This window comes from Amblyraja radiata, chromosome 9 (genome assembly GCF_010909765.2).
Source record: "Amblyraja radiata isolate CabotCenter1 chromosome 9, sAmbRad1.1.pri, whole genome shotgun sequence".
In the NCBI taxonomy this organism is placed as follows: Eukaryota; Metazoa; Chordata; class Chondrichthyes; order Rajiformes; family Rajidae; genus Amblyraja; species Amblyraja radiata.
In genome coordinates this window covers 277009-289852 of record NC_045964.1, presented here as the reverse complement: position 1 = coordinate 289852, position 12844 = coordinate 277009, and the positions used below count along the sequence as shown (strand labels likewise).

Sequence of the window (12844 nt, the reverse complement as noted above, 5' to 3'; positions counted from 1 at the left end):
CCAGGTGCTCCGGCTTCCTCTCACGCTCCAAAGACGCACAGATCTGTAGGCTAATTGGCTTCTGTAAGATTGTAAATTGTCTCTAGTGTGTGTGGATCGCTGGTCAGAGTAGACTGGTGGGTGAAGCACCTGTTTCTGCACTGGATCCCTGCAGTAAAGGTTGAATCTGACCTCAGTTCGGGAAGAAGTCGTCTGTGGCTCTTCCCGCTCTGGTCGACATGTGACTCTAGATCCACCCACAGAGTCGGCATTTAATAACTTCCCTGTTCACCAGCGCACTGTGGGATAGACTACAAACGCTGACCTTTCCAGCAACATCCACATCCTGTAAATTAATAACCAACACTAAACCAGCTGCTCTGTCACAGGCCAACATAGAAACATAGAAAATAGGTGCAGGAGTAGGCCATTCGGCCCTTCAAGCCTGGACCGCCATTCAATATGATCATGGCTGATCATCCAACTCAGTATCCTGTACCTGCCTTCTCTCCATACCCCCTGATCCCTTTAGCCACAAGGGCCACATCTAACTCCCTCTTAAATATAGCCAATTAACTGGCCTCAACTACCTTCTGTGGCAGAGAATTCCAGAGATTCACCACTCTCTGGGTGAAAAATGTTTTTCTCATCTCGGTCCTAAAAGATTTCCCCCTTGTCCTTAAACTGTGACCCCTTGTTCTGGACTTCCCCAACATCAGGAACAATCTTCCTGCATCTAGCCTGTCCAACCCCTTAAGAATTTTGTAAGCTTCTATAAGATCCCCCCTCAATCTTCTAAATTCTAGCGAGTACAAGCCGAGTCTATCCAGTCTTTCTTCATATGAAAGTCCTGACATCCTAGGAATCAGTCTGGTGAACCTTCTCTGTACTCCCTCTATGGAAAGGTTATTTAGTAACTTGTCAGTTTCTTTGTTGAACTAAATTAAGGCGCATTTTGCAATCAAAAGCGCTTGAACAATTGGTTGGGAAGAAAACCAAACTGTAAGAAAGACGAGGTTAGGAGACCAAAACTGTACGCAATACTCCAGGTGTGGTCTCACCAAGACCCTGTACAACTGCAGTAGAAACCTCCCTGCTCCTATACTCAAATCCTTGGTAATGGTACATGACTTTCTTACAAGGACCCAAGAGTAAACCCCTTGATTAGCAAAGGTGTGAAAAGCTTGGGATTAGACCAGCAACGTAGCATGATATGGTTCATTGAGTCGGATGGTAAAACAGGTGCAGGCAGGATAGAGGATGCAGAGAGACTCCGGGATAGAACCTGCAGTGACGTGTGCCTGACGTTCCACACACAGAGTGGTGGGTGTATGGAACAAGCTGCCAGAGGAGGTAGTTGAGGCAGGGACTAGAACAGTATTTGGGCAGCACAGTGGCACAGCGGTAGAGCTACTGCCTTACAGGTTGGTCCTGACTACGGGTGCTATGTGTACAGAGTTTGTATGTTCTCGCCAGAACAGAGAAAAGCTCATGTGCTCCATGCTGAGAGTCCGGCTAGCTCAGTGGGTAGAGCATGAGACTCTTAATCTCAGGGTCGTGAGTTCGAGCCCCACATTGGGCGCTTCCTTTTGGGCGGCACGGTAGAGTTGCTGCCTTACAGCGAATGCATCGCCAGAAACCCGGGTTCAATCCCGACTACGGGTGCTGTCTGTACGGAGTTTGCATGTTCCCCTCATGACCTGCGTGGGTTTTCTCCGAGATCTTCTATTTCTCACACACTCCAAAGACGTACAGGTTTGTAGGTAAATTGGCTTGGTGTAAATGTAAAAATTGTCCCTAGTGGGTGTAGGTGGATCGCTGGTCAGCGCGGACCCGGTAGGCCGAAGAGCCTGTTTCCGCACTGGATCCCTAAACAAAACATGGATGACATAAACAACTACCAATTTAACTGCAAGATAGTTACTTGCATAGAATCGTAAATTGGTCAGAAGAAGGGTTCCAACCGAAAACGTCATCCATCATTTTGGACAATAGACAATAGGTGCAGGAGTAGGCCATTCGGCCCTTCGAGCCAGTACCCGCCATTCAATGTGATCATGGCTGATCATCCACAATCAGTTCCTGCCTTCTCCCCATATCCCCTGACTTCCGCTATCTTTAAGAGCCCTATCTAGCTCTCTCTTGAAAGCATCCAGAGAACTGGCCTCCACCGCCCTCTGAGGCAGAGAATTCCACAGACTCACCACTCTCTGTGAGAAAAAGTGTTTCCTCGTCTCCGTTATCAATGGCTTACCCCTTATTCTTAAACTGTGACCCCTGGTTCTGGACTTCCCCAACATCGGGAACATGTTTCCTACCTCTAGCGTGTCCAAACCCTAATTATATATTTCAACAAGATGCCCTCTCATCCTTCTAAACTCCAGAGTGTACAAGCCCAGCTGCTCCATTCTCTCAGCATATGACAGTCCCGCCATCCCAGGAATTAACCTTGTAAACCTACGCTGCACTCCCTCAATAGCAAAAATGTCCTTCCTCAAATTAGGGGACCAAAACTGCACACAATACTCCAGGTATGGTCTCACTAGGGCCCTGTACAACTGCAGCAGGACCTCTTGGCTCATATACTCAACTCGTCTTGTTATGAAGGCCATTCGCTGTCTTCACTGCCTGCTGTACCTGCATGCTTACTTTCATTGACTGATGAACAAGTACCCCCAGATCCTGTTGTACTTCCCCTTTTCCCAACTTGACACCATTTAGATAATAATCTGCCTTCCTGTTTTTGCTACCAAAGTGGATAGCCTCACATTTATCCACATTAAACTGCATCTACCCACTCACCAAACCTGTCCAAGTCACCCTGCATCCTCATAGCATCCTCCTCACAGTTCACACTGCCACCCAGCTTTGTGTCATCTGCAAATTTGCTCATTTCTAATTTCTCCAGACATGCTGCCTGACCCATTGAGTTACTCCAGCATTTTGTTTCCTCTTTCATTAAAAGTACTCCAGCACTTTGTATCGATCTTTGCTACAAACCAGCATCTGCAGTTCCTTCCTACATCGGATTATATTTTGTTTGGTCTTTACCTTCAGTTTCTTATTCAAATCCCTTCAGTAGCCATTGCACATAAAGACAGTTGTTATCTAGCACGTGCAAAGATAACCTGCTTTATGAATGGAAAGGATATCTCTGAGAGAATATGGGAAAGTTCCTGGACTTCAGGCTACGTGTTATGAAGATGATTGTGAGCACAGGCCATCTACACGAATGATACCAGACGCCAAGAAAACCTGACCCATCAACAACCTATCAATCTCCACTTGAAAAATACCCATTGACTTGGCCTCCACTGCCATCTGTGACAATGAATTCCACAGATTCACCACCCTCTGGCTAAAGAAATTCCTCCTCATCTCCATTCTAACACACTGAGTTTAACATCACTTTGTTTCTCTCATCAATAGTTTTCTCTTTAAAACGACACAACAAATTCCCTCATTTGGAACTGAAAATGCCCCATCTTTCACTTGCCACGTGTAACTACAATTGTGCTTTCTTTATTTGGCAGGCCGCTATTAATGTCTGTGATAGCAGCCGCTAAAGCCCGTTATTCTTATTACAAAGGCCAGCGGGACAGGCAGCATCTCTGGAGAGAAGGAACGGGTGACGTTTCGGGTCAAGATCCTTCTTCAGACTGAGAGTCAGGGGAGAAGGAGAAACAGAGATATGGAAGGGTAAAGTGTGAAAACGAGACATCAAAGTGGCAGGCACGGGTTATTGATTGGGGACGATCAGCCATGATCACAATGAATGGCGGTGCTGGGTCGAAGGGCCGAATGGCCGCCTCCTGCACCTATTTTCTATGTTTCTATGTATAAAAACAGCGGTAGAGTTGCTGCCTTACAGCACCAGAGACCCGGGTTCCATCCTGACTACGGGTGCTGTCTGTATGGAGTTTGTACGTTCTCCCCGTGACTGCGTGGGTTTTCTCCGGGATCGGTTTCCTCCCACACTCCAAAAACATACAGGTTTGTAGATTAATTGGCTTGGTATAAATGTAAATTGTCCCTAGTGTGTGTAGGATAGTGTTGACGGGGATCGCAGGTCAGCGCCGACTCGGTGGACCGAAGGGCCTGTTTCCACGGTGTTTCTCTACACTAAACTAAACAGGGCTGACTTCAAGCAGACAGATAGTTGGAGTTCGGCCTTCAAACGTACTATCATGATGCACCTTGCAATACTTTCCTTCTGGAAGTGGGGATGCAACATAAAAATTAATGTCTCAAGATTCAATTGTTGTTCATATTTTCAGAGTTCTCATAGAAATATCTCAAAAGGAAATTAAAAAGGGCAATTCTGCTCGGTGATGGAAAATATATTTGGTCTTCTAAAATAAAACATGTGCTCAAAAGGTTAAGGGGATGTAGCCAAAACAAGTCAAAGTGATGAGAATGTAGGATTGACTAAAAACAAGACAGAGACTCTGGGCCTGTTCTTTGAACAATATATGGGAAACCATGTACACAATGACACTTTGAGAACATTGACACTAATTGCACTTCACAGCACAGGAACAGCCCCATCAGCCCACAATATCACAATACCTATCTAGGACACGTGTAGATCTGCTCTACTTTCATGCAGGCACGGAAAACGCTATCAAAATATGGAGTGGACCGGGTGACAGGGGGGACACAATTTATTGGCGGGCGCGCGCGCATGCGCACACTCACACAGACACGCGAGGCTTCGGAGGCTCAATCCAGCGCTAAATGCAGCTCATCTCTGCCTGTCTCACAGTCGCCGGGTTAACCTACAGCCCTGCCTGGATTGACGGGATACCAGCGCTGCTTTTCCGTGCTGCCTGTAAACCTGGGCCATATTTCCCGCAAATCCAGGGAGGGCTGTAGGTTAACCTGGCGGGACAGGCAGAGTTGAGCTGGGTTTAGCGCTGCTTCTCTGTGCTGGCTGTGGGCCTGGGGGCACCGCGCCCGTCTGACTCCCGACGTCTCTGGGCACCCCCGGGCGTGGAGGGAGCACTCGGGTGGGGACGGGACAGCGCCGGAGACCCGGGATCGATCCTGGCTGTGGATGAGGCGCACGTCTGTGTCACGTCTCCCTCCTCCAATCATCGCTCTGAATCATCATGTCCCGCCCCCATTGCCTGCTGACCGACATCCCTCTTGTCCAATCGGCTCCCTCGATCAGCAGTCCCACCCCCACTGTCTCGCGGAAAACGGAGATTTCCCCCACCTCTCAAAACAGAGGGGGACGTGTGTCCCCTGCCCCCCCACCCCCCCGGGGATTTCCTCCCCTGCTTACATGTTAACCAATACTTCACACAAATGCTACACACCACTATTATCTATATTGCCTGGGTTTCAGCAACTAAGTTACAGAGAAAGGTTGAATAAGTTAGGTCTTTATTCTCTGGAGCGCAGAAGGTTAAGGGGGGACTTGATAGAGGTCTTTAAAATGATGAGAGGGATAGACATGGACAAGCTTTTCCCACTGAGAGTAGGGAAGATTCAAACAAGAGGACATGACTTCAGAATTAAGAGACAGAAGTTTAGGGGTAACATGAGGGGGAACTTTACTCAGAGAGTGGTAGCTGTGTGGAATGAGCTTACAGTGGAAGTGGTGGAGGCAGGTTCGATTTTATCATTTAAAAATAAATTGGATAGGTATATGGATGGGAAAGGAATGGAGGGTTATGGTCTGAGTGCAGGTAGATGGGACTAGGGGAAAATAATTGTTCGGCACGGACTTGTAGGGCCGAGATGGCCTGTTTCCGTGCTGTAATTGTTATATGGTTATATGGTTATAATCCAATCTGGGTTTTCACCATATCGGCACCACTCATATTAACGGTTCCTGGCACAAGCTGCCAGTCTTGATGCAGACACAGTAATGCCAACATGCTGTGTAACTTTATTGTATGTCAATAAATCTGTTTGATCGTTACTTTGAGGATGTGTTATTTGCTCTACAATAAGGACGTACCTTTAGACAAGAGACAAGAGGGAAATTCTTCAGTCAGAGAATGGCGAATTGTAGATGAGTTTATTGTCACGTGTACCGAGGTACAGTGAAAAGCCTTTTTGCTACGTGCTATCCAGTCAGTGGAAAGAACATACATGATTACAATTAAGCCGTCTGCAGTGTACAGATACAGGATAAAGGGTGCGTTTAGTGCAAGATAAAGTCCAGTAAAGTCCGATTGAAGATAATCAAAGGGTCTCCAATGAGGGAGATGGGAGGTTAGGACCGCTCCCTAGTTGGTGATAGATTGGTTGAATTCTTTGCCACAGTCGGCTGTGATGGCCAAGTCATTGGGTATTATAAAGCAAAGTTTGACAGGTTCATGATTAGCAGGGGTGCCATGGGTTATGGGGAGAAGGCAGGAGAATGGGGTTGAGAGGGAAAGATAGATTAGCCATGGTCGACTGGGGGAGTACACTCGATGGGCTGAATGGCCTAATTATTTTCCTATGACTTATGGACACAATAAGTGCTGCTGATCTATTGCGATACTCTGAAGAACTCAGCTGCAGATGGGCCTGGAAGGGTGACGTACATGTTATGCAGCATTTACAATTCATATTAGTTCACGGTGATCAGGGCAACTCGACATGGTACAGAAGCCAACCTCACTTTGGGTGCAAATAACATTAATAATATAATCTTCATAATATACATCAAACTTCAAACCCTAGAATGATTCAAGTGTAAGAGGGAACTGCAGATGCTGGTTTACATCGAAGATAGACACAAAATGCTGGAGTAAGTGGGACAGGCAGCATCTCTGGAGAGAAGCAATGGGTGGCGTTTCGGGTCAAGACCCTTATTCAGACTGAGAGTCAGGGGAGAAGGAGAAATAGAGATATGGAAGGGTAAAGTGTAAAAACGAGACATCAAAGTGGACAAAGTATGGTACAGGCACAAAGTACTGAAAATGCACGCTTTCTGCAAATTTGTGTAAAAAAAATGTATTCAAGAAAATACCTTTCTCCAGTGTGAAAGTCATAGTCACTTGGTTGTAAGCAATTGGTCAACAAAGACACTTATTTGGACGCATATCAATAATCACATACTCTGTTAGTCAAGTCACCCGCTGTGAACATATTATGTACAAGAAAACGCCAATGCATCATTTAGTCAAGGGCCTGTCTCACTTGGGCGTAAATTGTGCGTTAATCAGGTGGCGCGTGAAGATTTTGTACATCCCAAAATCCCAGGGCGCCGCGCGTCACTGCCTACGTCACCACGCACGCGCGCGCCATGCGTCGTGACGCGTAAATGACGCCCAAGTGGAACAGGCCCTTAAGGGATATTTCTCAGCTTTAAATTGAAATGGACCAGCTTCAGCAAGAATTCAATTCACGCAAGTTTTTCCCCCACAGAAGTGGTGGGTGTATGGAACCAGCTGCCGGAGGAGATAGTTAAGGCAGGAACTATAATGACATTTAAAAGCCATTTGGACATGTGTATGGACAGGAAAGGTTTAGAGGGATATGGGCCAAACGTGGGCATTGATCGACCTTTACAGGGTTTTATCTTGCACTAAATGTTATTCACATTATTCTCTTTATCATATCTGTACACAGTGGACAGCTCAATTGTAATGGTGTAGTGTCTTTCCGTTGACTGGTCAGCACGCAACCCGCTGAGTTACTCCAGCATTTTGTGTCTAGTCTTGGCCAGCATGAGCGTTGGGCCAAAGGGCCTGTTTCTATGCCGATGTATGACTCAATGTGTTTGAATAATATACAGAAACAGAAACAACTGGAAAACCATCTTCAGGCACATTACAAGAATTTCCTTCGCTCCATAGATGCTGCTGCACCCGCTGAGTTTCTCCAGCATTTTTTTGTGTACCCACAAGAATTTCATTGTTCTATCTGGGACGTATGACAATAACACTCTCTTGACTAAAAGTAAACACAAATCAGATGGCACAGCTGCTTCAGTGTTTGTGAGTAGTCTATCGATTATTTCCATGCTAATAGCCCTGTCCCACGGTACAAGTTCATTCCAAGAGCTCTCCCGAGTTTAAAAAAAGCGGCTCGTAACGCTAACGGCAGGTACTCGGGAAGACTCGCCAACGGCAGGTAGGCTCGGGAAGACTAGTGAAGATTTTTCAACATGTTGAAAAATGTCCACGAGAGCCCCGAGTACCGACGAGCGGCCATTACCGTAAATCTCCGAGTTCGAATCAGGGCAAACTCGGGAGAACTCTTGGAATGAACTCGTACCGTGGGACAGGGGTTTAACAAAAGAGAGGATTTTAGTTCTTATCAGCTGGGCCTGATTTTAGCTGACAACCACAACCAAGTCACAGTGTGCTTTCATAAGCACTCACTCTAACATCATTATCCAGGACTTGCATGGCTGTCTGCTTTTAACAAAACAGTTTTTCCTTCAATACACACAAAGTGCTGGAGTAACTCAGCGGAACAGGCAGCATCCCTGGAGAAAAGGAATTTGTGACATTTCGGCCTTTCTTCAGACCCGAACCGAAACGTCATCTATTCCTTTTCTCCAGAGATGCTGTCTGACCCGCTGAGTCTTCTGAGCCAATTCACTGAGTGTCTTCAAGAGAGAGTTAGATATAGTTCTTAGGGCCAAAGGAATCAAGGGATATGGGGTGAAAGCAGGAATGGGGTACTGATTCGGGATGATCAGCCATGATCATGTTGAATGGTGGTGCTGGCTCGAAGGGCTGAATGGCCTATTTACTATGTTTCTATGCTACTCCAGCTTTTTGCGTCTATCTTCGGTGTAAACCAGCATCTGCAGTTCCTTCCTACACAGGTTCTCCTTCAACTGAACAACAAGGCTCAACATGGCAAGAGTCGCCCACTCATGAATGTTGTTTTAAATAAAGTCAGGCATTCAGACAACGATAACTATTATGCCACATCTTATAAAGGTCATTTTATATGACTTCTTACCAAACACCAGTTATGCAAAATCTGTCTAAACACCAATCTTATTCCAGTCGCTGTATTTTGAGGCCCCCTTTCCATATCTCTCTCAAATTTATTGAGGAAAAATAAAATACTCTTTTGACTTGACTCTTCTTTGACACACACACACTTTCTCACTCTCACACACTCTCTCTCACACACTCTCTCTCACTCCCGCACACACACACACTCTCTCACTCTCACACACACACACTCTCTCACTCTCACACACACACACTCTCACTCCCGCACACACACACACACTCTCTCACCCCCGCACACACACACACTCTCTCACTCTCACACACACACACTCTCTCACTCTCACACACACACACTCTCACTCCCGCACACACACACACTCTCTCTCACTCCCGCACACACACACACTCTCTCACTCTCACACACACACACTCTCTCATTCACACATACTCTCTCACTCCCACACACTCTCTCTCTCACTCCCGCACACTCTCTCGCTCACTCCCGCACACACACACACTCTCTCACTCACACACACTCTCTCACTCCCACACTCTCTCTCTCACTCTCGCACACACACTCTCTCACTCCCGCACACACACACACTCTCACTCTCACACACACTCTCTCTCTCTCACACGCACACTCTCTCACTCTCACACACACACACACTCTCTCACTCACACACACTCTCTCTCTCTCTCACACACACACTCTCTCACTCACACACTCTCTCTCTCACTCTCGCACACATACTTGAGGTCAAGTGGATGATCACAGGAGGAAAATGATACAGCATTTAAAGGGAGAAGCCTGGGATTGTAATCAGCGGCACGGTGGCGCAGTGGTAGAGTTGCTGCCTCACACCGCCAGAGACCCGGGTTTGATCCAGACTACGGGCGCTGTCTGTATGGAGTTTGTACGTTCTCCCCGTGACCTGCGTGGGTTTTCTCCGGAATCTCCGGTTTCCTCTCACACTCCAAAGACGTACAGGTTTGTAGGCTAATTGGCTTGGTATAAATGTAAAATTGTCCCTGGTGTGAGTAGGGTAGTGTTAATGTGCGGGGATCGCTGGACGGCACGGACCCGTTGGGCCGAAGGGCCTGTTTCTGCCCTGTATATCTAAACTAAATCAGAATTATTGAAAGGTGAGGAAATAAACTAGTGCGGGAGGAGAAGTGTTAAGAATTTAAAGCCATGGTCATTGGACAGCAGGAGTAGTTTTATTTGGGTGGAGAAGTGTTGAGACACTGATAAATAATACAGCTTGGATGGGCAATATACAAGATGGTGTCTAACCAGACTACATATCACTCCCAAAGCTTCTCCACAACACTTGGAAATATAATTCTTCACCAGTTTGTTCATCACCAAAAGATGTCTTTCTACAGTTAATAGTTTAGTTTAGAGATACAGCGCAGAAACAGGCCCTGCGGCCCACCGAGTCTGCGCCAACCAGCAATCCCCGCACATTAACACTATCCTACACACACACGGGACAATTTACATTTATACCAAGCCAATTAACCAACGAACCTGTACGTCTTTGGAGTGTGGAAGGAAACCGGAACACCCGGAAAAATAAACCCACGCGGTCACGTACATACAGCACTCATAGTCAGGATCGAACTCTGCCCACCTTATTTAATATTTAATAAATGTTAAATTCTCTGTAAGTCAGAAGATTTCCTTATTGCCAGTTGAGAAGCTGACAAACTTATAATTTAAAGTATAAAAGGACACAAAGTCCTGGAGTAACTCAGCGGGTCAGGCAGCATCTGTGGAGAACATGGATAGGTGACATTTCACAGAGTGCTGGAGTAACTCAGTGGGTCAGGCAGCATCTGTGGAGAACGTGGATAGGTGACGTTTCACAGAGTGCTGGAGTAACTCAGCAGGTCAGGCAGCATCTGTGGAGAACGTGGATAGGTGACATTTCACAGAGTGCTGGAGTAACTCAGCGGGTCAGGCAGCATCTGTGGAGAACGTGGATAGGTGACGTTTGGGGTCGGGACCCTTCTTCTGACTGATTGTGGTTAGAGTATCTGCTTGATGTACAACCAATGGTATGTCCATGAATAAGTGACATTTCATTCACCTCTTTTACTGTTTTGTAGATGAATTGGCTGGTTCCTGGTTTCTATAATTTCATATTGTTTGACTGAGATATTGTTTCATCAGGGCTACCCATAAATCCTTCAGCGTTTTTTCAGTCATTCTATTTATTGTAAATTTTCTAATAATACCTCTCTTTGGGCGAAGCCTGTCACCAATTGGGAACTACACACAGTCTCAGGAGCTTGGGCAAGACTCTCGAAATGATCTCCCGGTTGCTAAACACTTTAAACCCCTCCCATTCCCACACTGACCTTTCTGTCCTGTGCCTCCTCCATTGCCAGAGTAAGGCCCAGCGCAGAGTGGAGGAACAGCACCTCATATTTAGCTTGGGCAGCTTACACCCCAGCTGTAGGAATATTGACTTCTCTAACTTCAAGTAACCCTCTCTCTCCATCCCTCCCGAGTCATTGTACTAGTTTCACTGTTGTTCTGTTGAGTTTCATTGTCTATAACTCATTTTCCTTTTCTCGACACAAAACGTCACCCATTCCTTCTTTCCGGAGATGCTGCCTGTACCACTGAGTTACTCCAGCTTTGTGTGTCTATCTTCTGTTTAAACCAACATCTGCAGTTATTTCCTACACTCCCTAATTTACATACTAGCTTCCTATTCTGAGCCCCAAGTATAAAAGGTCACAATTCTAATAATATGATGAAGTTACTGGCAGAGGTGAAAATAAACCAGTCATTTTTGTCATGAAGAAACTGGCCAACACATTCAGTAGCGTTCAGGATACAACCAAAACCACTATAACGTTAAGTATTTACACTCAAAGATGTACAGGTGCAGAGACAGGCCCTTCGGCTCGCCGAGCCCACGCTGATCAGCGAACCGTGCATACCAACACTATCCTACACACACTAAAGGGCCTGTCCCACCAGCATGCGATTGCATGCGTCTAGCGCGACCAAACGTGGTGGCTTGAGCCGTACGGCCTCGCGGGGCCGGTCCCACTTCCAACCGCGGAGGCATCTGGAGTTGTGCAGGGCTGGTGACGACATCATACTCACCAATCAGCTGGGCAGGAGGCGGGCCGGCTGAATTTGGACGTCGCACGGCGTCGGGCGGTGACGTCATCACGCAATGGCACGCCAGGCGGTGACATCATCGCGCAATGCCACGCACTAGGCGTACGCCGTCAAGACGCTGCGTAAGGCGTCGAGATGCTGCGTACGCTCGTCGAGGCGCTGCGTACGGCCTCAATGCGGCTGCGGGTCGGCAGGCCGTTGCCGTGCGGAATTTTTGGACAGTGTCAGTTTTTCGGAGCCCCACGCGATGTCGGGACCAGCCCCGCACAACTCCATACGGCTCTGGCGATCGTACGGCTCAAGCGACCACGTTAGGTCGCGCTAGACGCATGCGGTCGCATGCTGGTGGGACAGGCCCTTAAGGATAATTTACTATTTACAGAAGCCAATTAATCTACAAACCTGCACATCTTTGGAATGTGGGAGGAAACCGGATCACCCAGAGGAAACCCCCACAGACAGCACCCGTAGTCAGGATCAAACCCAGGTCTCTGGAGCTGTGAAGCTCCTTCTCGAACACTTGACCATATATTATTTTTAATTATTAGTGCTGAGCATGCGTCATTTCCCAAGCAAAGGGATCCCTGGATTCTGGTGTAATATTCTCATCAACAATCTAGTTCGTGTCAGGTAACCCAGTTGCCTCAGTCACCCACTGGTTACTGGACTCTTACATTGAAACATAGAATATAGGTGCAGGAGTAGGCCATTCGGCCCTTCGAGCCTGCACCGCCATTCAATATGATCATGGCTGATCATCCAACTCAGTATCCTGTACCAGCCTTCTCTCCATACCCCCTGA

At 47.0% G+C, this 12844-nt stretch overlaps 1 protein-coding gene and 1 non-coding gene across 2 annotated transcripts in view; one reads left to right on the top strand and one right to left on the bottom strand.

Annotated features, from left to right (window-relative positions):
• Positions 1-12844, bottom strand: part of traf3 (TNF receptor associated factor 3) — a 78251-nt gene that overhangs the window by 46512 nt on the left and 18895 nt on the right. The window lies entirely within an intron of this gene.
• trnak-cuu lies at positions 1489-1561 on the top strand. The gene has a single exon. It is a non-coding gene; the product is annotated as a tRNA-Lys (tRNA).